A 25472-nucleotide genomic window follows, 5' to 3' on the forward strand; every position below is an offset into this window, starting at 1 on the left:
GGATTATCCTTCAAATTTCTTCAGTTTTTTTCAAGATTTTGACTTTCATTCTACTGATAACAATACCATTATTAATGCAGTGTAACAGTTTGGCAGCTTTATATCGACGAAAGTGTTTGGTACTTCTAGCTCTGTTTCTACTGTGTCTAATCCTGTGAGCAAGTGCAAGCAAATATATATCTGTAATTTAATATTATAAGGAAACAATAAAATAGTTAATACAACATTTTGATCTGCCTTAAAGGAACATGGCTACAACAGAAACTTACAAATCCCTAAATACGGGTGCAAGTAGATAAATGATTTATTTTTCACATTCTTGATTTTGTCTCCACACTGCATTATCATTACAAAAACAAAAACTTCAGCTCTAGAGTTGAAGTTCGCCAGTTACAAAAACAAAAACTTCAACTCTGAAGTTCGCCAGTTACAAAACAAAAACTTCAGCTCTAGAGCTGAAGTTCGCCAGTTACAAAAATAAAAACTTCAGCTCTATAGCTGAAGTTCGCCAATTACAAAATTTCAGCTCTAGAGCTGAAGTTCGCCAGTTATAAAACAAAAACTTCAGCTCTAGAGCTGAACTTCAGGCCCGGCTACTAGAATGCTGAAGTTTTGCGTGATTGCCTTTGCTACTTCAGCCCCGTATGCTGAAGTTATGCGAAAAAGCGGGTACGCTTGCATTTTTATTTGCAAAACGCGCATAAGTTAAAACGTTACACAAAAAGCGGGTATAGATGCAAATGCCCCCAGATGTTACTAGGGCTTGCTATGCTTTGGGCCGAATCTAATGCAACTTCTGTGACTTGCGAGCCTTTTCTTATCATGTCCAGCAGCGTAGCGGATTGTTTGCATCGTATAGCCTTCTTTGAGGTCACTCTTCAAATTATATTCAAGTTAGCTTTAGGTTTTTGAATCAAGGTGACAAAATGTTGAATCTCAATGAATCATGGCAGCTAGGCCACTCTATTACAGTTAGCCTAAATTTCTCCTTTAAAAGAGTTACATAATTATATTTTCGCAAACAAATTTAGTGTAAGGGACATGATTTAAGTGGGTAAATTTTAAAAATAGCCAGATTTACAACTGGTCGTTCAAAAATAGCCCAATTTCAAAAGTAATCGAAATTTAGCCACTTTCTATATAAAGATAAATCTGAGCGAAAACACTGTTCAAAACCCGGAAAATACTCCAGTATATTATGCTGGAACTCCAGCATAATATGATGGAGTTCCAGCATAAGTACACTAGAACTCCAGCATAATATACTGGAGTTCCAGCAAGTATATTGGTCCAATATAATATACTGGAGTTTGGAGCACCGGTGCTCCAGGTTCCAGTATATTATACTGGAGCCAGCAAAGTATACCGGTCCAGTATAATATGCTGGAGTTCATACACAAGTGCACCGAACTCCAGTATATTATGCTGGACCGGTCTTTATTGCAGCAAAATAGTGGCTATTATTCATTAACTTGATAAACGCTGGCTATTTTTGATTGACCAGTCCGAAAACTGGCTATACCGTGCTTTACGTGATCTCAAAAAAGGCCATTTGCCCCCAAGTGTAGTCCATAGCGACATTGCATAAAAATCTGAGACTATAATTATGAACTCAAAAGATATGTTGTGAAGTATACAACAAGTGAAAGATTTATCACTTCAGAGCAGAAAACATACAATATCATTCAGAAACCCGCTAGCTAACAGTCCATGCTTTTCATGAAATTTACTTGCTATTTATAAGCTATTCTGATGCTCAAAACTTACTTGGAAAAAAGAACAATCCACGGTACTTTCTCGGAAAATTTTCATAACTACAAGATTCATAAGAGTTTATTATATAAATTACAACTAGTTTTGATATTACAAATTATGTAACTAAAAGCTCTAAGACAATAAATACTTACCTAAAAAGCTCCAAAGACATAGAGTAATAATTAATTACCTAATTATAAGGAGATTCCTTATAATTCATGATAACTGAATTAAATGCATATCAAAACACAATAATTACTTTCCTAAAAGCTCCAAGACAATTAGTTATATACAACTATACTATATACTCCTTCCGTCTCAAATTATCTGTCATGTTTCTTTTACACGTCCCTTAAGAAACATTAATTAAGAGGAGGGTTGGACTATTTTACCCTTATTTAGGGCTTAAGATACAGTCCCTCTTCATTGAGTATTTATTCTATTTTTGTGTTATCTCCATCTTCAAGAACAATTATTGTTAAAGGTAAAATGGAAAAAATATAATTTATTTTGTCTTGAACTTCTAAAATGACAAATAATTAAATACAACTATTTTTGAAAAGCACGACATATAATATGAGATGGAATGAGTATAATATACTAGAAGATCTTCTCAGAGAGAGTGAGGTAGAATTGTATGACCAAGTATATTATTATATTCATATATTGAGTAAATATTATATATTATGAGGTAGAATTGTAAGTGACTTTTCTGGTTGCAGAAAAGCTCTTCTCTATTATGTATGACGTTATATATTATTCCTTTAGCCAAAAAATTCATGTATCGTTAGTCTCGTAATGGATGTAATACTTGATCATGAAAGTTTTATAGGATCTAGAATTTTTGTATAATTAAAATGGACGGTACAATTTTACTAATCAAATTTAGATATATTAATTGAAAATAGTTGGGTGAGTAAATCTCAAGAGAGATATATAAGGATACCTTTAGGTGAGAAAATTTCAAGAGAGATATATTAGGGATTTAAAAGTTGTAGATTCTAAAATAAGTTGTATGTTTGTAATTTTTTAAAAGTATTATAACTTACTAAAATAAGTTTTAAATGAATTGCATTCCGCGTAAATTCCTCTATTTTCTGACTAGCAAAAGCTCCTTATAAAGATTATGTGTATTAAGTACTAATTCAGCTCATGATATTGCTTAGGGTCAATTTTTTTTTTGTGGAGTACTTTATCTGATTTTTCCTCAGAAGGGTACTCACTCATATGAGAAAATTATTGGACACGATACGCTGAATTAGGTGACCATATTTAAAAGTTTAAGTTATTAAGGATAGTATATTTTCAATTATTTAATTATATTGTGTTAGCACGTTCCTTCTTTCATGGGTTAAACACAAAATGTTACGACCTAGAATTCTCAATCTCGAGCCCGTGATGGCACCTAACATCTACTTGCTAGGCAAGCCGATGTTATAGATTAATTAACCAGTCTTTAACAATTATTAAAGAGTGATGATAAACAACAATTAATAAAATCATAATTTAACATAGTGGTAGTATAGATAACGCGATGCTAACTACTTCCAGAAATCCGGAGTCACAAGCACATGAGCAGCTAGAATACTACATATACGGTCTGAGACAAAGTACGACTGTTTGAAACTAAATATACAGTAAGATGGATAAAGAAGGGGACTTCAGGGCTACGGACGCCGTGCAACTATACCTCAAGTCTCCAATGCAGCTGAATCCGAGCAGAGACACCACTAGATGCCGCTGGGACCAACACCAATATCTGGACAAGAAGTGCAACAATGTAGCATGGATACAACTGACCAATGTACTCCGTAGGTGTCGAGCCTAACTCCAACGATATATTGATGAGGCTATGACAAGACACTTACGTAAATCCTGAATGAATATAAACATAAAGCAGCAAAATAACAAGTAAGACAATTAAATATTACCTGGGAGCGGACATATAAAATGGGGTGTACGATAAGAACAGCAAGTACAAACTCACCGAATAACCTTTTTAGGAAAAACAACAATAATACAACCAATTAAATCATCAATCCGGAAACCAAGAAAGCAATGAAGTCAACTATGGCACGACATCACTCTTTGTGCTTTTACTCTCGTCCTCACCATGTAATTCAAAAAATGAAATGGTACGGGACCACCTTTCGTGCTTTTACGCTCAACCTCACATAATGTGATAAATGATTATAAGCAATCAAATGCACCGCATCACCCTTCGTGCTTTAATCCTCGCAATCTCTCAAATGAATGATACCGTATGAAAATAAGGTACAACAACACCCTTCGTGCTTTTCACTCTTCTTCACCAAGCAACAACATTAATCCAAAATAGCAAACTAAGGCGGGATAAGAAGGTGAATAATTAAGGAAGTAATAATCTAACTACGACATGGAAAAAACATAGTACGATAAAATAATTTTTAGCCGCATGCTTTAACTTAATAACAACATATATATATACTCGTCACCTTACGCATATGCCATTCCGACACATAATTCACGTAGAAAATAGACCAACAAGTCCTAATCCCTCAAGTCAAAGTTAACCACGACACTTACCTCACTCCGCAACCAAGTCAATGCTCAACCACGACTTTTTCTTTAGAATTAGCCTCCAAATCAATCCAATCTAGTCAAATATGGTTCAAATAATTCAAAATAGGCTTTAGAAACTACCAGCGTAACAGATTCAATCTGTAGTGAGTTTGAAAAAAGTCAATCCTGGCCTCGCTTGGTCAAAACACGAGATTCGAACCAAAACTCAATTACCCAATCACCCCGAGCCTAATCCTGTAAATCCGACCTCAATTTTAGGTCTAAAGCTAAATTTTACAAAGTTTTCAATTTCTACCCAAATTCTTAATTTCTACCGCAAAAAAATCCTAGATTAGAGGTTAAAATCATTGGGTGTTCATGGAAATATAACAAAACATATTAGAATTTACTAACGAATGAATTAGAGTTGAAAAACCTCTTCAAAATTGCCTCTATGCCGAGCTCTAACTTCAGAATGGTGAAAAATGGTTCAAATCCCGATTCTCAGCTATTTTAATACTTAGGCGTCAAGTGTTCTACGCATTCGCGAAGCACCTGACGGTCCGTGAAGAGCAGCAGCCAAATGGCAACCCCCGTATGCCTTCGCGTTTTGGGATCCAGTGTCCGCATTCACGAAGAGGAACCGCCTGACCTGCCCCCAGATCCCACAAAGCTACGCGTTCGCGAAGGGTAAACCTCCCTCAATTTTGCGTTCGCTACCAGCTCCTCGCGTTCGCGAAGAATAACCAAACCCTATCCCAAATTTCCCCTTCGCGATCGCAAAGCACAATACTAGAAACTATTGAAAACCAGCAACCTCTTAAGTCTACAATGGTTTGTAGCCTACCCGACACTCACCCGAGCCCTTCGGACTCCAAATTAAATATGTACACAAGTGTAATAACATCATACAAACTCGCTCTATGATCAAACTACTAAAATAACACCTAGAACTACGAATGAGACATCAAAATGCATGAAATTTCATAGAAAACTCAAGAACCTCTAGAATTACAACTAATCGCCCGAATCCTATCAAACAAACTCCGAGTTGCACCAAATTTTGCATACAAGTTCCAAATATGAAAACGGACCTATAGTAATAAAGTCAACATTCAGTCAAACCTAGGAAGTTTCCAAACTTCCAAATTTCTTCGGCAAAACAAGCCAAATCAACCTAGGGACCTCCTAATCAATTTCAGGTATACGCCCACGTCTAAAATCATAATTGGACCAGCCAAAATTGTCAAAACACCGATCTGGGGTCATTTATATAATATATTGACCGTAGTCAACTCAAGTTATTTTAAAAGCCAAAAATTATATTTTCTTCAAAATTTCACGTAAAAACTTTCCGAAAAAGATCCCGACTCCGCACGCAAATAAAAAAACATTAAATGAAGCTAATAGGGGCCTTGGAACACGAAAATAAGGGATAGTACTCAAAACGTTCTATCGGGTCGTCACATTCTCCACCTCTAAAAGAAACGTTCTTCCTCGAACAGACATAGAAAATTAGCTGAACTGGTGTAAAGGTGTGAGTATCTACTCCACATATCGGACTCAGACTCCCACGTAGCTGCCTCGATCGACTGACTCCATTGTGCTTTCACAGATCGAAAACTCCTAGATCTCAACTTTCAAACGTGCCGGGATAGAATAGCCACCGGCTCCTCCTCACAGGCTAGATTCTCATCAAGATGAACCGTACTGAAGTCCAAAACATGCGAGCTATCATCATGGTACTTCCAAATCATGGAAACATGGAATACCGGATGTACTCTTGATAGGCTAGGAGGCAATGCAAGCTTGTAGGTAACTTCCCCAACTCTCTCTAAGATCTCAAATGGCCAATAAACCTCGGGCTCAACTTGCCCTTCCTTCCAAATTGCATCACGCCATTCATAGGCGACACTCGGAGAAGAACCTTCTCACCTACCATATAAGCTACATCATGAACCCTTCTGGTCTGCATAACTCTTATGTTTGGACTGAGCTGTACGAAGTCGATCCGGAATCAACTTAACCTTCTCCATAGCATCACATACAAAATCGGTGCCAAACAACCTAGCCTCTCTAGGCTCAACCCAACTGATCAGCGAATGACATCACCTCTCATATAAGGCCTCATACGGCGCCATCTGAATACTCGACTAGTAACTGTTTTGTAGGAGAACTCTGCAAGAGGCAAGGACCGGTCCCATGAACCTCCGAAATCCATAACACAAGCACGTAATATGTCCTCCATGATCTGAATAGTGCACTCGGGATATCCGTCCGTCATAGGATGAAACGCTGTGCTCAGCTCAACTCGCATGCCTAACGCACGCTGCACGGCTCTCCAGAAATGCGATGTGAACTGCGTGCCTTGATCATAAATGATGGAAATGGACATGTCGTGTAGGCGGATAATCTCTTGAATGTAAACCTGAGCCAACCGCTCTGAAGAATAAGAAGTCGCCATGGGAATGAAGTGAGCGGATGTCACACCCCAAACATGGGGAGGCGTGGCTGGCACCCGGTGTCGTAGTGGCCCGAGCAAACCACTCTGTAACTCATTCATTCCTTTTGTAACTATTATGGGCCAACATGGCCACAACTCATAGTGTACAATTGTAAGTGGGAAAATATTCTATCAATGAACCATCATTCATAAAACATGAATACATATGGGCCGTCAAGGCCTCTGACATACTGTACATAATAAACCTGTGTCTACAAAGCCTCTAAGATTATTTGACATCAAATGGGCCAGGGTACCGTCCTACCCATAAGTATGTAGCAAAATTCTGACACGATAACTTATAGACTTGGCTGCACTCCGAATGAGGTGGAGTCTTGCCGTTCCTTTGCTGAATGCTGACTTCGTCTACTATGAGGGCTCATCAAACTGATTATCTATACCTACAGGCATGAATGCCGCGTCCCCAATAAAAGGACGCCAGTACGAATAATGTACCGAGTATGTAAGGCGGAACTGAAACATAACAGTAAGTCAACATTAATTAAGGACATGGAAGAGACATGGAGCAAAGGAATCAACCTGTAAGTCTGTATAGCTCTGTAAATCATGAAATATTTATAGTATCATGCATATGCGTACAAATGTCATGTAATGCATAGATCTGTACGTACATAACATCATAAAGCCTCTGAGGGCATCGCATCATATCATCTCAGCCACTATGGGCAAAATCATCATCGTATACCAGCTGATCAGGTGGTGGTGCGTATATAATACCGTAACCTTTTCCCATATCCCATATACATATAATATATATATATATATATATATATGCGTATATAACGCCATCTGGTCATGGGTCAAAGTACATGTATAAATGAATGCAATGCATGAGAAGTACATCAATAAAATCTCTCGGAATGTCATAAGACCATTATGCCTTTGAGTAATATCATGAAGTAAACTTTTTTAACTTAGGTATTTTTCTGAGACCCATGAACAGAAGATGTAATAATAAGACATGTGGGAATTCAAGAACATAGGCACCTCTAATAATTCTATGAATAGAGTCATTTATGGAAGTTGTGCATTTGCTTGTTTTGTTTATGTCGTATAGATCATGCCAAAATGAAAAAAGGATAGCCATAACATACCATAATTGCTCATAAGAACTTGAGAAGGTAGTAGATGAACATTCAAACTTGGATCATATTTAAGAGAATTATCCTCAAGGCATGAATTCCCAAAGAATTACCCTTAACTAAGGGTGCTAAACGTTTGTTTGCTCCTTCTCCATACCAAAAGAAAGATGAACATTTATAATAAGCTTTCCAAGAATGAGAGCACACCAAATTCACTCACAATAGTAACATAAATCATATGCTTACCAAGTGCTCTATCATGTTTATTTGGTATTGTAGTAGGAAGATGATATGATTTCCCTTCAATATTTTCAAACGTAAATCTCTAATGGAAAGAACAACACTTTAAATCTATTTGAAAGTCTAAGAGACCAAATGAATCAAAATGGTCACAAACCTTTAAAAGTGTTTGAATGGGTGTGGGCCCATTTGATGTGGTGACAAAGCCACTTTAACTTTTAAAAATGTGACATCTTACAAGACTCTTAAGAGTCATCTAAATATTAAGGGAGGGGCTGCCACATTTTGCCCTCTAAAACTTATCCAAATTATACTTAATTTATTAGTTAATCTCCCACTAAAAATTAATAATTACACAATTATCTAAATAATTAAGAATTATCTCAAATTACTTAAAATACTACTCACATTTAACACACTTTATATAACTTACTATCATGGTCACGTGGTACCATATAAAATAAATACATACACTATTATTTAAAATATCTATGTTAAATAAACTAAATAGCTATATGCATAGGAAGTAAGAGAAATAGGTGAAAAGTTTACCAAAAATTAACTAGAGTAAAAATAATAGTTATCGAATATATAGTATACTCAATTTTTTATAAATAAAAGCGAAATATTAGTCTACTGGACAATTGTCACGACCCAAAATCCACTAAGCGTCATGATGGCGCCGGACACCATTGTCAGGCAAGCCAACACTAATTAATTAATAACTTCTTGTTTTAGATATCTCTGAATTTACTTCTTTTATATATTTAAACAATAAATAATAAGTTCCACTGAATACATAATAATATCTTTAACAATTTCGAATACTGAATAATCCCATAGACATCCCAGAATCCGGTGTCACAAGTGCATGAGCAATTACTAAGAGAATCGAATAAAGTACAATCACTGTCCGGAATACCAATTGGACAGAAGTAAATACAATACGGTGAAAGAGACTATACTAGCCGCGGGTCGCCTCGAGAAATGCAGCTCACCTAGTCTCTGTATCATCCATGCTGCTATGCCCAGTAGGCCGCTAGAAATACCTATACCTGTGCAACAAAATGCACAGCAAGTGTAGCATGAGTATGAAAACAACGTGTACTCAGTAAGTATCCCGCCTAATCTCGAAGAAGTAGAGACGAGAGGTCGACTTCGACACTTACTAGTGGTCCAATAATGATACACAATTAATATAATAAAATCCAGGATTTTTATAAAGCATGGTCGTAATTCAACATAATGAAACAAGTAATCAATTCCTTTATTCAAAGGGAAATTTCCAAATTTCGTTTACATCAATTATACGTTTATTCTCAAGTCAGCGAGTGACAATAGCAACTTCAATGAATTCCAAGGCAAGCAATACAAGCATGCGCAACTCATGCTGAGGTCGTACGACCCGATCCAACAATATTTAAAATGTGCACTGCCAGAGGGTCGAATGGCGCGAACCATAGATGCATCTATTATCCCGCTCGCGAATCATACATGTGACGCGGTCTAATACAAATAAAAAGTCACCCTGCTCTTGAATCATACATGCGACGCAGGTACACATAGAAACACATATTCAAACAGTCAATCAAGACTTCATCTAGGAAATAATTGTTCAAGGAGGTGTCTATTTCTCTTATACAAGTCATGAAAATGAAGTTTAACTCTTTTAGAAAATTATTTGCCACTTCGATATGATTTAAAATTAAACCATCAATAAAGTTACAATTATTACAAGTAAGCATGCTTTTGGGTCCTAGACTACCCGGACATAGGCATAATAGTAGCTACGCACGGACTTTCGTCACCTCGTGCGTACGTAGCCCCCACAAATAGAAACACATATGTTCAATTAATTCACCTATGGGGACAATTCCTTCTTACAAGGTTAGAAAGGAGACTCACCTCGCTCCGAAGTTCCATAACCGGCATTCCACACCCTTCCGAAGACTCAAATTGATGCACAATGCTCCAAAACTAGTCAATAATTATGTAAACTCATTAATATATGATCAATTACCCATTACAATCCAATTTATAATAATTCCTAACCCCGATCGAAAAGTTGACAAAATTGCCCTCGGGCCCGCGTGCCCAAATTCCGAAATTTTTCGAAGATAAAGTTTACCCATAACCTCACGATCTCAACTATACAATTTACTCTCACTTTTATGCCCAAATTCATGGTCAAAATCCAAGTATACCAATTTTCTAGGTTTTTCTCAAACCCCTAAATTTCTACCAATTTCTATACTTCAATCCGCAATAAAACCATGTATTTAACTTACAAGAGGTGGGATTAACTTACCTCATGATTGATGATGAAATCTCTCTCTTCAAAGGCTCCAAAATCGCCCAACCCAACTGAAAATGAGAGGAAAATGAACCAATCACGTTCTTTAAAGAACACTGCCCAGCCCGACCTCTCGCACCTGCGGTCACCTGACCGCTTCTGCGATTCCGCAGGTGCGGCTCCCCAACCGCTTCTGCGGTCCTTCGCCAGGCTGCCCCTCTCTGCTTCTGCGCTTCTTCTTCCGTAGGTGCGGTCCCGCTTCTGCGGTGACCTGACCGCATCTGCGGTCCCAGCCTTCACCCTTCACGATCGTATCTGCGTCCCTTTGGACGCTTCTGCGGCTCCGCACCTGCGGCCAAAACCTCGCAGGTGCGGTTACACCAGATATCAGCTGCTTCAGCTATTCTTCCCAACTGCAATTCAATCCGCTAACCATCCGGAATCCGCCCGAAGCCCCCGGGACCCCAACCAATCATGCCAACCAGTCCCAAAACATAATGCGGACCTTCTCGAGGCCTCAAATCACATCAAACACCACCGAATTCACGAATCACACCCCAATCCGGACTTTATGAACTTTAGAGCTTCAAGCTTCTACATTCGATGCCAAAACTATCAAATCACGTCCGATTGACCCCAAATTTTCACACAAGTTATATTTGACGTTGCGGACCTGCTCTAACTTCCAGAATCGGAATCCGACCCCGATATCAAAAAGTCCACTTCTGGTCAATCTTCTCAAAAACCTTCAAATTTCTATCTTTAGCCAAATGACTCCAAAATGACCCACGGACCTCCGAATTCACTTCCGATCGCGCTCACAACACCAGAATCACCATACGGAGATATTCCCGGACTCGGAATCCCAAACGGACATCGATAACCCCGAAATGCACTTCAACCCAAACTTATGAAATTCCTCCAAAATGCTAACTTCTACAATAGGTGCGAAAACATTCCCGGGTCTTCCAAAACCCGATCCGGACATACACCTAAGTCCGAAATCATCATACAAACCTGCTGGGACCTTCAAATCCCGATTTCGAGGTCGTCTACCCAAAAATCCAATCTCAGTCAATCTTCTCAACTTAAAGCTTCCGAAATGAGAATTCTCTTTCCAAATCAACTCCGAACTTCCCGAAATTCAATTCCGACCGTACGCACAAGTCATAATACCTGAAATGAAGCTGCTCATCGCCTCAAACTGCTAAACGACGAGCTAGATCTCAAAACGATCGGTCGGGTCGTTACAACAATAGTCTATCACGTAATAAAAACAAACAAAACTAGTTATGAGATTGAACATAAAACTCCTTAAGTGTTTGAAAATTGAAATAACTAATAAAAGGATGATAATTATTATAAAAGAAAGTTCTGCCTTTAGTTTAAAGCTAAAAATAGACCCATAATAAGATATGAACTATATTAAAGAAGCCAACGTACTACTCAAATGCCAATTATGGCATTTTCATGTAAAAGAAAATAAACAGCGGGTCTTCTTTATGATCCGACAGGAAAGACTAGTGTTTATAGTAACCAAATAATTAAAACATATCTTGAGCACATAAGTAGAAAAGAGGCGTATGAACAAGTAGCACATAATTTTTCCTAATCTGATACAAAGAGTACAAATTTTCGTACTCTTAATTCTTAAAATGGTAAAAAGATAACCTTATTTTCTTGTGAGAAAATAATTTCTATCTTTACAATAAAGAAAATCTCATAAACTTTCTCATATTATGTGTATAATTTAAAGCATATTCGAAAGTAGTAATATTAATGACTATATAAAATCATATGTTTTTTTCAAACTATTTTACAAAAAATATTCCACTCAAAATACCATATCAAATGTATATAACGGTGTCAATGTTGTTAAACTTACGGGGTCATATAATAACATAGTCACAAATCCTTTATAACCTCATGAATTGTCTTAATTCCTTTAAGCTCATATGAATTACTACGACTTATCCTAATATTAAAGTACGGGCTGTAACATCTTTCCCCCCTTTAGAACATTCGTCCTCAAATGTGAACTCTTAGAGATTTACTTAATTTTCACTAGGGTCTCCTCTGTAAATTAAACTAAAACCCAATCTATATCTGGAGTCTCGACCATTCACAACTTTTTGTACCAGAGTATCTCGTATCTTTTTCACCTTTACCTTACTTACCTTTCAATATCACATCGTATCTTCTGTTTCTTCCATAACCTCACTTCTACATAGGTGGAAGTTACGCCTTAAAGCTCTATTTTGATACCTGCACCTCTGGTGCATACAAAATCTAGCAAAAGTTTCATAATGACTTCTTACGACTCATCTCTATGGCACAATTTGGAAACAAAAGAAGGGTATCATTTCCTAAATTCCCTATAGTCTCTCAATTATAAAAGTTGTGCGCAACACACCTATAAGTGAGGCTCTACTAGGCACGGCTTTGTAGACTCCCTAGGGCACGACCTGCTCTGATACCACTTTGTCACGCCCCAAACATGGGGAGGCGTGGCTGGCACCCGGTGCCGTAGTGGCCCGAGCGAACCACTCTGTAACTCATTCATTCCTTTTGTAACTATCATGGGCCAACATGGCCACAACTCGTAGTGTACAATTGTATGTGGGCAAATGTTCTATCAATGAACCATCGTTCATAAAGCAAGAATACACATGGGACGTCAAGGCCTCTGACATACTGTACATAATAAACCTGTGTCTACAAAACCTCTAAGATTATTTAACATCAAATGGGACAGGGTACCGGCCTACCCACAAGTATGTAGCATAATTCTAACACGATAACTTATAGACTTGGCTGCACTCCAAATGAGGTGGAGTCTTGCCGATCCTTCGCTGAATGCTGACTCCATGTACTATGAGGGCTCATCAAACTGATTATCTATACCTGCAGGCATGAATGCAGCGTCCCCAACAAAAGGACGCCAGTACGAATAATGTACCAAGTATGTAAGGCGAAACTGAAACATAACAGTAAGTCAATATTAATTAAGGACATGGAAGAGACATGGAGCAAAGGACTCAACCTGTAAGTCTGGATAGCTCTGTAAATCACAAAATATTTATAGTATCATGCATATGCGTATATGTAACGACCTGGTCAGTCGTTCTGAGAGTTACAGCCCCGTTTCCCCCATTCTTTTCTTCATGTGTTGTTCAGTTGTGTTGAGTTGTATCGAGTTGATAGGTTTGGGTTTAGAGTAGTTTTGGAGTGAAATTATGGCTTAGTCTCTTAATTAGAAAGCTAAGATAGAAAAGTCAACCGGAAGTTGACTTTTGAGTAAACGAATTCGTATTTGGATTTTTATGATTCAATTAGCTTCGTTGGGTGATTTTAGACTTAGGAGTGTGTCCGGAATGTAATTAGGAGGTCCGTGGTAGATTTAGGCTCTTTTGGCGAAATTGGAAATTTGGCGTTTTCTCGTCGGCATGGGAAATCTTGATATCGGGGTCAGAATGGAATTTTGAAAATTGGAGCAGGTCCATAGTGTCATTTGTGATGTGTGTGCAAAATTTCGGGTCATTTTTGGACGAGGTTTGATAGGTTTTGGCATCGTTTGGGGAATTCAAAAGTTTGGAAATCGTTAGGCTTTAATCCGAGGGTGATTTGGTGTTTCGATGTTGTTTTGAGTGTTCCGAAGGTTGGTATAAGTTTGAATGATGATATGTGACTCGTGTGAATTATTGGTTGAGGTTCCGGAGGCCTCGGGTGTGTTTCGGCTGAGTTTTTAGCGAGTCCGGGCATTACCGGAACTCAGTCATGGTTCTGGTGCTTAAATCTTCGCTGAGGACGAAGGAACTTCTGCTAAGGGTGGAATCGGGGCGCTGAGGGCGGAATTTGGGGCGCTGAGGCGCTCCAGGGAAGAATCCGCAGGTTCGTCGGTCCGACTTCGGAAGCCTATATCTTTTGATCTACAAGGAATTTTGAGATGATTCAAAAATGAAAGTTGTATCCCTTCGTGTCTAGTGTCCAGAAAGATAAATAAATCATCTTTTGGACATATGTAGAGAAAGTTATGGCCAAAATACTAAGGCCTGTCTGTGCAGCCACCAGAAGTGCGGTCAACGGAGGAATTCCGCGGTCAGTGGTGGAAGTCCGCTGGGGCAGTGATTTTTGGCTGTCAGCGGAAATGGAAATCCAAGAGGTGCACTATAAATACGAGATTTGGGGTTTTATTTCATATTTTGACCTAGAGAGCACGGGCTTTGGCAATTATTCGAAGGTTTTTCAAGAAATTCATCGGGGTAAGTGATTCTAACTCGGATTTGGCTAAAATACATGAATCTATCATTGATTTTATCAGTTGATTAGTGATTTGGGGTGAAAATTTGGGGAAACTTTGTAGAACTTCATAAAATGAACTTTTGGAATATGAAAGCCGATTCGAAGTCCGAATTGAGTGAAACTAGTAGGTTAGTCTCGTAATCGAGTGGGTTGTCGGATTTTGTGACTTTCGTCGGATTTCGAGACGTGGGCCCGGGGCCAGACTGTTGAGTTTACTTTTTGACTTTTGGCCTTAAACTTTGTATTTTCTTATGGGATTGGTCCCTTTTGCTCGTGTTGATTGTATCGAATTGTTTATGGCTAGATTCGAGGCATTTGGAGGCCAGTTCAGGAGGCAAGGGCATCACAGAGTAGGATTTTACGCTGTTTGGGAAGGTAACAGTTTTAACTCTGGCCTTGAGGGTATAAACCAGGAGAAATTGATATCATGTGATTGTTTGGTGGTGATACCCACGCTAGGTGACGGATGTGTGGGTGTGCACCACGAGGGATTGAGACTTGGTCCGTCCTGCGAGGCTGTGAGGCCTAATGGCTATTATCTGTGGTTATGTGTTTACTCGTTGTTGAACTTGTCTGCCTTCATGCTAGAGATCATGCTTAGGCTTTATCCATGTTCACATTACTTGCACTCAATCACAGAATTTATTGTACATGTTTACCTCAGTCTATATTATTTTGCTGATATGCTGTGACACTTGATGTAGGCTGTGTCCCCTTATCGAAGATGGTGAGGCTAGAGAGGTTCATGACTGAGTGAGGCCGAGGGCCTGTGGTGAGATATCTGATATGATATTATATGATATGATAGCACGTGAGTTGTCCGTGCAGATTCGGGTATTGATACCATAGCGTGTGAGCTGTCCGCATAGCACATGAGTTAACCGTGCGAATCCGGAGATTGATATTATGGCACGTGAGTTATCCGTGCAGCACGCGAGTTGTCCGTGCTTAGCACTTGGGCTTCGGGAACCCCTCCGGAGTGTACACCCCTAGTGAGCGCAGGTACCTATTGAGTGTTGCGTGTGAAGAGTGCTGAGTGATGGAGTGACATTGCTGCAAGGTTTCATTTACTTTGATGTTGCTGTATTTTACCTGTAAATTTCTTTGTACCATTTTGTATGCGGCCAAAATCGAAGAATCCGACTTTGAGGCTACTGTGCCACTTCACGCCCGGCCTCGAGAGGCTCGAAGTGGGACTTGAGGCAGGACCCTGAATGGCTCCTCTCGAGGGACACATCAAAGGTCGATCTCAGAGCGGCACGGGTCGGTGGTCGTTAAGGAAAGGCAGGAAACCCCCAAAAGCACATGATGATGACTGACAGAGTCTGCAAGAATAATACACATTTGCACTGAGCCGTTATACAGCTGTACTAGTGGCATTAATTCTTTGTTTATTAGACATGTACTGTGTTGGGATTCACCCCTCCTATATAAAGGGGACCTTTGTCATTTTCTAAGGGGGATTCAAATTATTACACAACATATTGAATACAATACAACATTCTCTACTCTCTTTGCTAACACTATTGTTCTTCACATTTATTGCATATTCTTTCATTGTTCATTATTGTTCTTCATTTATTGCTCATCATTAACTGCAAAAGGCCATCTTTAAGGCCCTTATTATCATTGATTCTTCATCAATTGTTCGTAGATATTAGCCCGTCTAGACCTCGAGGCCCTGCTCCAGCTAGCTCGAGGCCCAGCTTTGCGACCTTATTGGTTTGCATTCCTTATTTTCTTTACTCACACTTAGCATCTATTGCCCAACAGCTAGTATTAAGATAAATCACGTATTTTTAGAACCACAAAATCAAATATAACTGTAGTTACCATTTTCAAGGTAAACAGTTTGGCGCCCACCATGGGCTAAAAATAATAGTGATTGTTTTGGTGCTAGTTTTCTGAAAACACAAGTTATCCTTCACACTTTTTCTTGTCCAAGAATCTTTGATTTCAGGTCAAAATGTCTAACTCAGCAAATGCACGTGAAAACAACGGCATTAGGCTCCAAGGAGAAAACATCACAGATGCCGGTGTACCACCATAAAACCCAGGGATAGCACTAGCAGATACCGGTGTACCACCGCAAAACCCAGGGGAGGCACCAACACAAATCGCCATCGACGTAAGCTTACGGAATGCTGTGCATGTCGATATAAGCTCTCTTACCAACGGAAGCGTGTGCGGTGAGGAAAGAGACGTTAGTCTTCAAGTCATTTATGAAATGTTACAAGCACAGCAGGTGGCTATTGCTAAGCTACAAAGACACCAAAAAACCCCAAGCACAGTAGCACCGAAAACGGCTCCTCGAGTCGAGCAGGTACCGAAGAGATCGAGCAACAACGGGTCTGTAGCTGACCCCGCTATTATGAATATGCTCGAGGACCTCACCAAAAGAATTGAATCAGGAGAAAAGAAGATAGAAGATAATGATAAAAGGGTGGGCGTAGATTCGAAAAAGTTCATAGAGAAACCATTCCCGCCAAGTGCGGCTCCGAAGCCCATCCCTAAGAAGTTCAGAATGCCCGACGTCCCGAAATATAACGGGACCACGGACCCCAACGAGCACATCACCGCTTACACTTGTGCTGTAAAAGAAAATGACTTATGGGACGACGAGATAGAGTCTGTCTTGTTGAAGAAATTTGAAGAAATGCTATCGAAAGGGGCTATGATGTGTGTTTATCGTGAAAATGGTAATAACAATTAAATTTGATTATGGGACTCTAAAAATATGTGATCTATTTTTATACCGGTTGTAGAGCAGTTGATGCTATGCGTGAGACCTAGAAATGAAATAAGAGTTAAGAATAAAATGACAATCAAACCTGTAGGTTGGCAATCGGGGCCTCGAGCTTGTCGATTCGGGGGCCTCGAGGTCAATTTCGGGGCTCGACTGTGAGCTATCGAATGTGATCGAAGTATGACTAACAGTTATGATAAAATCAAAGAAGGCTCTTTATGGCCAATGATAAGCAATAAATGATGAACAATAATGAAGATAATAAATGGAAGCAATAATAATAAAGATAATAAATGGAAGCAATAATATCAAGAGCATGTAAGAGAACAGAGAGAATGTCCTTTTATATTTCGTATGGAACAACTGGAGCCACACCTCCTACAACGTGGCAAGGACCCCTTTTATATAGAAAAGGAGGATCCCATCATAGTACAAACACATTTATTACAAAGGTATTGAGATGGGACAGCTAGTTGACGTCATGACGCGGGCTCAGACTAGCCTGATAGACTTTGTTGGCTCTAGCTGCACTCCTTGGGAACTCCCATTTTTCCAATATAGCCGTTGGTCTACATGGTTCCTTGGTCGAGCATCGATATCCCTCGAAGGTGAACCTCGACCCTAGTGTCGATCCTTGGGAAGTATGTTCGCTGGGCATCATAATGACGAGGAAATTGGACCCCTCGATTTTACCGTGCACAGATAGTCTCCGCATTTCTTAGAGTGAAAGTGATAAGAAACGACCTTGAATATCTGCCCCCTCTGATACTTTTGTAGCGACGACAATCATAAGGTGCCAAAAGACAATGCACACGCAGCCCCTGAAGGTCTTCACATTGATTATGGCAGTCTTGGCCTCCTTCAACGTGCACGTGGGGCTTCTATAAATACTCCCCTTCTCGTTCTTTACAACTCAGTATATTTCCATCCCCTAGAAAAGGTTCGTTCTGCCTTTACTTCTATTGTTTCTTAGGAACGCTACTCCCCTTTTTCTTCCGGAATTTTCTAGGAATGGCAAAAACTTCCGCCTCTGCTTCTCAGGAGAATGTGGCCTCATCCTCTTCAATTTTATCTCAAGGTGAAGGGAGCATACCTCCTTGTGCTGAGGAATATGTCCCAGGATTTTTGGCGATGGCTTCTGATTTCAAGGTCGAGAGGCCTTCTTCGAAGCCGGGGCGTCGTGAGCCCGTGACTCAGTATATTAGCTCGATAACAGACGTCAGAAGAGTGAGAGCCGATTGTCGCTGGGGGGACGCTGTGCTTGTGGAGATCCCAGCTTGGGAGGAAGATATTACGACATACAAAGCCAATTTTCTCAGTGTGTATACTTACCCGTTTACCCTAGGGCCGGTGGGGCCATCTTCGCTCCTGATCGATCCCGTGATTCTCGACTTCTACCAACGGTATCAAGTGACCCTTGGCCAAATTCATCCTTCATTCTGGCGTGTTGTTTGTATGATCAAGCACTACGCGAACATGATCGAGGAGATGCCCTTCACCCTCGATCATCTGATCAGGATGTACAGCCCCTGTCTCCTCCGCGAGGGTCTAATCAAGCTCCGCTGCCGAGCCCCGAGGGCCCTCTTTGCCTGTACCGAGGAGCTCGGGAATGGGGGATGGATAAGCCGATTTGTCCGAGTAAGGACTTCTGATCTGATCCCGGCGGAAAGGATGCCGTTCCTCGAGAAGTGGAATGTGGAACGTAAGTAGGCACATTATCTAGCATTCCCTCGCTTCTCTTTGACTACGTTCTTCCAGGCACTTAATTTTTCTTGCCAATGCAGCCGCAACAATTTACCCTGGCGCGGTTCCGGACCTCCCGAATTGGGTCGGCCGTCTGGACTCGATCTGCCCATATGTTGAGCGAGTGTGGCGTGATCTATCCCAAGCTCGATGGGAAGCTAAGGATCATGGTGAGCCTATACCCCTGATGTAGTTGCATTTTTTGATCTAAATCGCTATTAGTAGCGTTCTCATTCCCTGTGCTTACTTCTTGCATTTGTGTAGGTCTGGGGGAAGTCCCTTTGATGAAGGGAGCATTGCCTGGCGGGGAGGGTGCTTTGGTACCCGATGAAGGGAAGAAAAGGCAAAGGGATTCTTCGAACGGATCTTCGGAATCCAAGAAGATTAAGGTGGAAGAAACTAAGGCCGACCTGGCAGCCCTAACCCCGGAAACGGAGAGAAACCCTCGAGTTGAAGGTGAGGGGGAAAATGGCTTCTCGACGGCGCCCGAGGGAGTGATAAACCTGGCCGATCCTTGGGCCATAGAGATGGTGGCTTCCGAGCTGGAGTCTGATGTCGTTGCGATCCAGCTTCGTAGCCGAGAGACGACTGAGGGAGTATCGGGTGCTAAATCCGAGCTGGCCGACGGCCAGTGTTCCCTTAGGCAGGGGTGCCTTCTGTGGGTGGTTCGGAGGGGCCTAGTTCTGGAGCCTTGAATGGACAAGGGATGGTCCCGATCGACCGTGTTAGTGCTGTGGTCGTGATTGATTCCCTTCAGGGAAGGACCCTACCTCCTAAGGGAGTGCAAGATGCCCCGCGCAATGAACCTTCCGATGCAGGGAGACCTATCAAAGGCGGAGATGCGCTCGAGAGGCTTCCAACCGTTCCCAAGGAAACCCCTGAGATCGATGCTTCACTCGTCTTTGGTGAGATGAACAGGCTTTACGAGCAGGTAATTTATGCGAATCCCGTCTGTCGCCTGGCCTCGGTTGCTCTGACCTTTGTTTTTCTAACTTGTCTTTTCTCGTGGCTTCCGGCCAAGGTGCTTTATTGTCAAACTTTCACCTGGTATCAGGATGAGGTGACCCATCATGAGCGCGAGAAGGCTCACCTTGCTGAACAGGTTACCTAGTCCCCGTTTCCCATTATCTGAACGTTTTGCTAGATCCTAGTGTTTTAACATCTTGGATCTGATTCGTGCAGTTTGAGAAGGAAGGTGCCCTGCTGAGGGAGGAGCTCCGGGCTGGAGACTCCGAACTCAAAAGTCATGTGAGAGAGATAGCTTCCGAGAGGGATGCCCTCCAGGAGAAGGTGACCTTAAGTCGGGCGTCAGCTTAGTGACTCGAGGGAGGATAGTGACAAGTGTGAGCACGTGATTTTTGCCCTATATGAATCACTCCCAGAAATACAAAACAAAACAACTTCTTTCAGTGTTTGAAATTTTGTGGATTTTTGTGGCATTGATCGCATTTTGTCCATGCATTTTAATTCATATAAAAATACAAAAATATGCATTGCAATTAGGGTTTGATTTTACATATTTTCGGAACTAATTAGTAATTAGGAGTTTTACAAAAAAATACAAAAATCACAAAAAATAATTTATCTAGGCATTATTTAATTTGTAGCTTTGAATTTTATTGGTTTTCATTTAGTTTGATATTTGATTAGCTTGTGATAATTGTTAGAGTTAATTAGTGTGATTTGGTAGTTTAATTTAGTTTTTAGCATTAATTTAGGGTTTTAGTTTAATTTTGAAATAAAAGAAAAATTGAAGTGAAAAAGAAGGCAATCAAATTTGGGTCAATTTCTATTTAAAATACCCAAGCCCAAACGGACCTCTCCTAAAAAAACCAGTCGCCCCAGGCCCAATTCCACTCAGAACCCCGTCCAGTCCCACCTCATACTAAACGACGCAGTTTAATGGTTGAACAATCCTGGCCGTTCATTTTCAGCTATCCAACGGCTGTGAACTGATGAAGCCTAAGTATTTAACTGTCCTAAAGACCCCTACCCCCCAAGCCCGTCTCTCTCACAACACCCTATCCCTTTAAGAGAACCAGCCACCGTCTCCTCCGCATACCACCGCCTGAAATCGCCACACGGCGGCGGTAGGTCTTAATGGCCACAAAAATCACACCAAAGCTTCCCCTCCCTCTTATCATCATGAATCCCCCCTTAGTTCACTTCAAATCCCACCAGGGCCCTTCAAAATCTCGGAACCCTGGCCGCCGACCTCGTTTGCTCCGGTGGCGACGCCACCATTAATCGCTCCCAAATCGACACCCCTTGACCACCAGACCTCCCTCATCCTATGACCATCATCCTTTTCCTTCGAATATCACTCAAGCTCCTTGAATATTGAATCCGAGATTCGAGCCCTCAAAGTTGATCTGGAACTCAAGCATGCAAGGCTTCTTCTCCAGTTTCCTTAGACCCAATATTATCGCGTACTAACGTTATTTACCTGTTCTTAAACAAAGAACAGGTGATTGATGTTATATCGCGGTTAAATTGGAAGGTCAATCTTGAGTCCGAGTTTAGGTTGGTGAGTTTCTTTCTTTTATTTCATTTTTCTTTCTTCTTCTCTTTTCTTTGTATTCGTTCTTGTGATTCATACAACCCTCCTTCCGCTTCATCTCTTCTCTTCTGCTCTGGTTAATTAATTGTTAGTTGAATAAGGGTTAGCTAAAATTGTTTGTCACTTTGCTGTTTTGTTTCATGATTTTTATTAGTCTGTTTGGCTTGTGTCCATAAGTGCATTCAAATCATGTTTTCCCTACTTTTGTTTAATTGAATTAGGTCACTCTGGTTTAACAACTTAATTAATAACTTAGTTGATCTTCTGGTGATTTGTTCATTTTAATTTCTTAGCTTAATTAGGTCATTTTGACTAATTTGGGTTGATTAATTTGGGTTTTGTTAGGAAATTCATTTGGAACTTGTGGTCTTGCAGAATTGGTTTGATCTAGTTATGGTTGAGTGTTAGTTGGGTGCTGGTCATTGTGCAAATACAGCCCATTCCATTTGGGCTGAACCATGGGGGTCAGTTTGGCCCGGGTAAATGGCTAGGAGTAATTAACAAAGGTTTGGGGGTAGTCTAGGAATTCTAGGTCAGGGAATCTTTTCCAACTGATTTAGAAGCTTCTAGTGAGGGGCTGAAGTGAAATTTCAGATGTATAGTAATAAAACTTGGATAGCAAGTCAATAATTGGGGGGTCACCTAAGCAAAAACGAAAATTAAAAGGGGGTAGGGTGTAAAAAAATGAAACATAAGGCTGCCCTATTTGCCTTGCCTATAAAGGCATATTTTCTTGCCTTGAAAGGCAGCCTTTAACCTTCTGAAAATCAGAGAAATCTAAAAACAAAGGGCAAGACTAGAAGAGGAAAAATGCAGAAATTAGAAGCTGCTACTGCTCCATCGAATTTGAGCTTTAAAATTTTGCAAAGCATCTTTGAATCAGTGTTGGTTTTCACCTTCTATCCTAGCCTTGAAATGGCTTGAAAGTTAGTCAAGGATTTCATCTGGGTGTGCTTGGTTATTNGTACAAGTAGGTCATGAAGTGCTTTGATGAAGATAAATGAAGAGCATATTCTCTTTTGTTAGATGTTCTGTTTGTTTGTCAATTTGTTATATTTGTTTCTCTAGTTCAGCATGTTCAATGAGAAGTTACGTTTAAGGATTTTGAGTTTATGTTGAGTATTATCATCTCCATTATTCGATTAGCTAGGTCTGTTACTGATAAAAGGGTCAGTTGGTTTTAGATTTTTGTTATGGTTATGAAGTCTATTGTTAATTGTTAAGTGGCTGTGGCTAATATTGAACATGTAAGCAAGAGTGATTATGAAGAAATCAGCATGTTGAATAGGGCATAATCGCTTTTGGTCAAGACTCAATTTCGAGTCTGATCCTCTGAATTTGAGCTTGGATCTATTTGGGCTTTCAAGCCTAAACTGAAATCGATTTGTGCATTGCACACCCAGGTCCATTTATGCATGAATTTGGCATTTAGTTCGTTGTTTTCTGGAGCATTTTATCTTAGTAATATCCATGCTTACATGTAAATTTAAATGTCCAAAGGGTCAAAGGTGTAACTGTGGTTTAAAATTGCAATTATGGGTAAGAGTTTAACGCATGACATGTTACATTTTACATCGATGAACGATTGCAAAGCCCATTCTATTTGTTATAATAATGTATGCTTAAATATGACTGAGTGGCATATGCATTTTCCTTTATTGAGGTTCGATGCTGAGCTTTGTGCTTCCAGCATGTAGTTGGGCTCATCTTGGGCCTTAATAGTTAGACCACTTTAATTCGAGAGGGGTACGTTTCTTCCTACATGATCTTTGACTTTGGATGAATGTTGGGCCTGTCTCCAGGCCTGAAAACCCTTGATAAATGATGGGCTCAACTCTAAGTAGAATAGTCATAATTCTCTTAAGCCTCTCAATAATATCAAAGTAGTCTAGAAAATAATTCTCAAACATTTGTAGTTTGCTTTAGTTGAGTATGATTTTTTTGAAATAATTTGAGGTGTGCCGTGCCAAACAAAAATCACTATTGCATGGCCCTCGCTTAATTAATTTTGTTCAAATCCTTAGAATTCAAGGCGTGCCATTAGCGAACTTTCCATGGCCCTCGCAAAGATAACAACTCGCAGTTGCTTTAGGCGCGTGTTTAATAATATTACTTTCCTAAACTCGGGTGCACATTTATGTGATCCAAATCCAAATCCCAACGAAGTTAAAATATGTCAAAAATTACGGGTGGACGTGTTTTAGTTGCAATCTTCCTTAATTAAAAAACAATAAAAGCGTTTTAAAAAGCCAAAATTTGCACATAAGTTCATAATTATTTAAAATCAGATAATTAAGCTGAATATAACAGTTGAGCGACCGTGCTAGAACCACGGAACTCGGGAATGCCTAACACCTTCTCCCGGGTTAACAGAATTCCTTACCCGGATTTCTGCTTCGCGGACTGTTAAACAGAGTCATTCTTTTCCTCGATTCGGGATTTTAAACCGGTGACTTGGGACACCATAAATCTCCCAAGTGGCAACTCTAAATTTTTAATAAAATGAATCCCGTTTCGATTGTCACTTCAAGTTGGAAATAACTCCCTTTCTTATACTCATTCCGGGGGTGTAGTATAAGAAAAAGGAGGTGTGACAGCTCTGGCGACTCTGCTGGGGACAAGAACCCAGAACTTCGGTTCAGGGTTCGAGAATTCGAGCTTGGAATAATTGTTGTATTTGGCTTTGTTTAATATCTGATTTTATTACATGTTTGTGATTAATGCGCAAAAATTTGCTTTTTACCGCTTTGATATTATTTGAATTGTATATATAAAACTGTTACGAAACCCCTCTCTTCTTATCTTCGGGGATGTGCTTGCTGGTCGAGACTCCCCATTCTGTTAGTGACATACCTTAAAATAAGATAGAGGCTCGGACAAGTTACTAAGCCGGATGATCTTTCGGGTCCCCGGTACGTAGCCCCCTCCTCGACTCGAGTTGTCCGCTCGGGTACACAGTCTAGAACAAATACCCAGGTTTTGAACCTAGAATAACTCAGCCTCATGCCGGATCCCTTGTAGGAACGTTTGTATGCATCATGTGCATTTGACTTAGGTGACTCAACACAGGGGTTGGGTCCGTCTAGGACAGGTGACCTGAAATGAAAACAGACCATCCTGATGCATCTTACATACTGCTTGTGCATTTATTTGCTTTGGACTCGCATGCTGACCGGCTTTTTGATTTGGGGATTGTTGAAAAGGAAAAGAGGGAGAGAGAAATAGCGGTATGAGGGTTAAAGAGAGATAATTACCTGCTTTGGAAAAACCAATGTCCAAATAGTGTCGAAACTCTGCCGAATTTTTGAGAAAAATAGAAAAAGAAAGGAAAAAAGAGAGTCTTGTTTTCAAAAATAGCTTGTCTTATTTGCCAATGGAAAAAGAAAAAAAAAGAAAGAGAGTCTTATTTTCAAAAATAGTTTGTTTTATTTACCAATGAAAAAGAAAAAAAAAGTCTTGTTTTCAAAATTAGTTTGTTTTGTTTGCCCGAACTACGCCAGTTTGATTCTCACAGGGTGTGGGATACGTAGGCAACCCCCATCGGGTCCAACTTCTTTTGCGAAAATAGCCCAAAATGAACAAAATTTTATTTTTATTGTAAATAGGTAAGGTGATGCCGTTTTTGTCGAAATAGCCGAATGTTCCCGAAAGGGACGCCAGAAGGCTGATTTTGCATAAACAGCCAC

The sequence above is a fragment of the Nicotiana attenuata genome, chromosome 3 (assembly GCF_001879085.1).
Source record: "Nicotiana attenuata strain UT chromosome 3, NIATTr2, whole genome shotgun sequence".
Taxonomy (NCBI): domain Eukaryota; kingdom Viridiplantae; phylum Streptophyta; class Magnoliopsida; order Solanales; family Solanaceae; genus Nicotiana; species Nicotiana attenuata.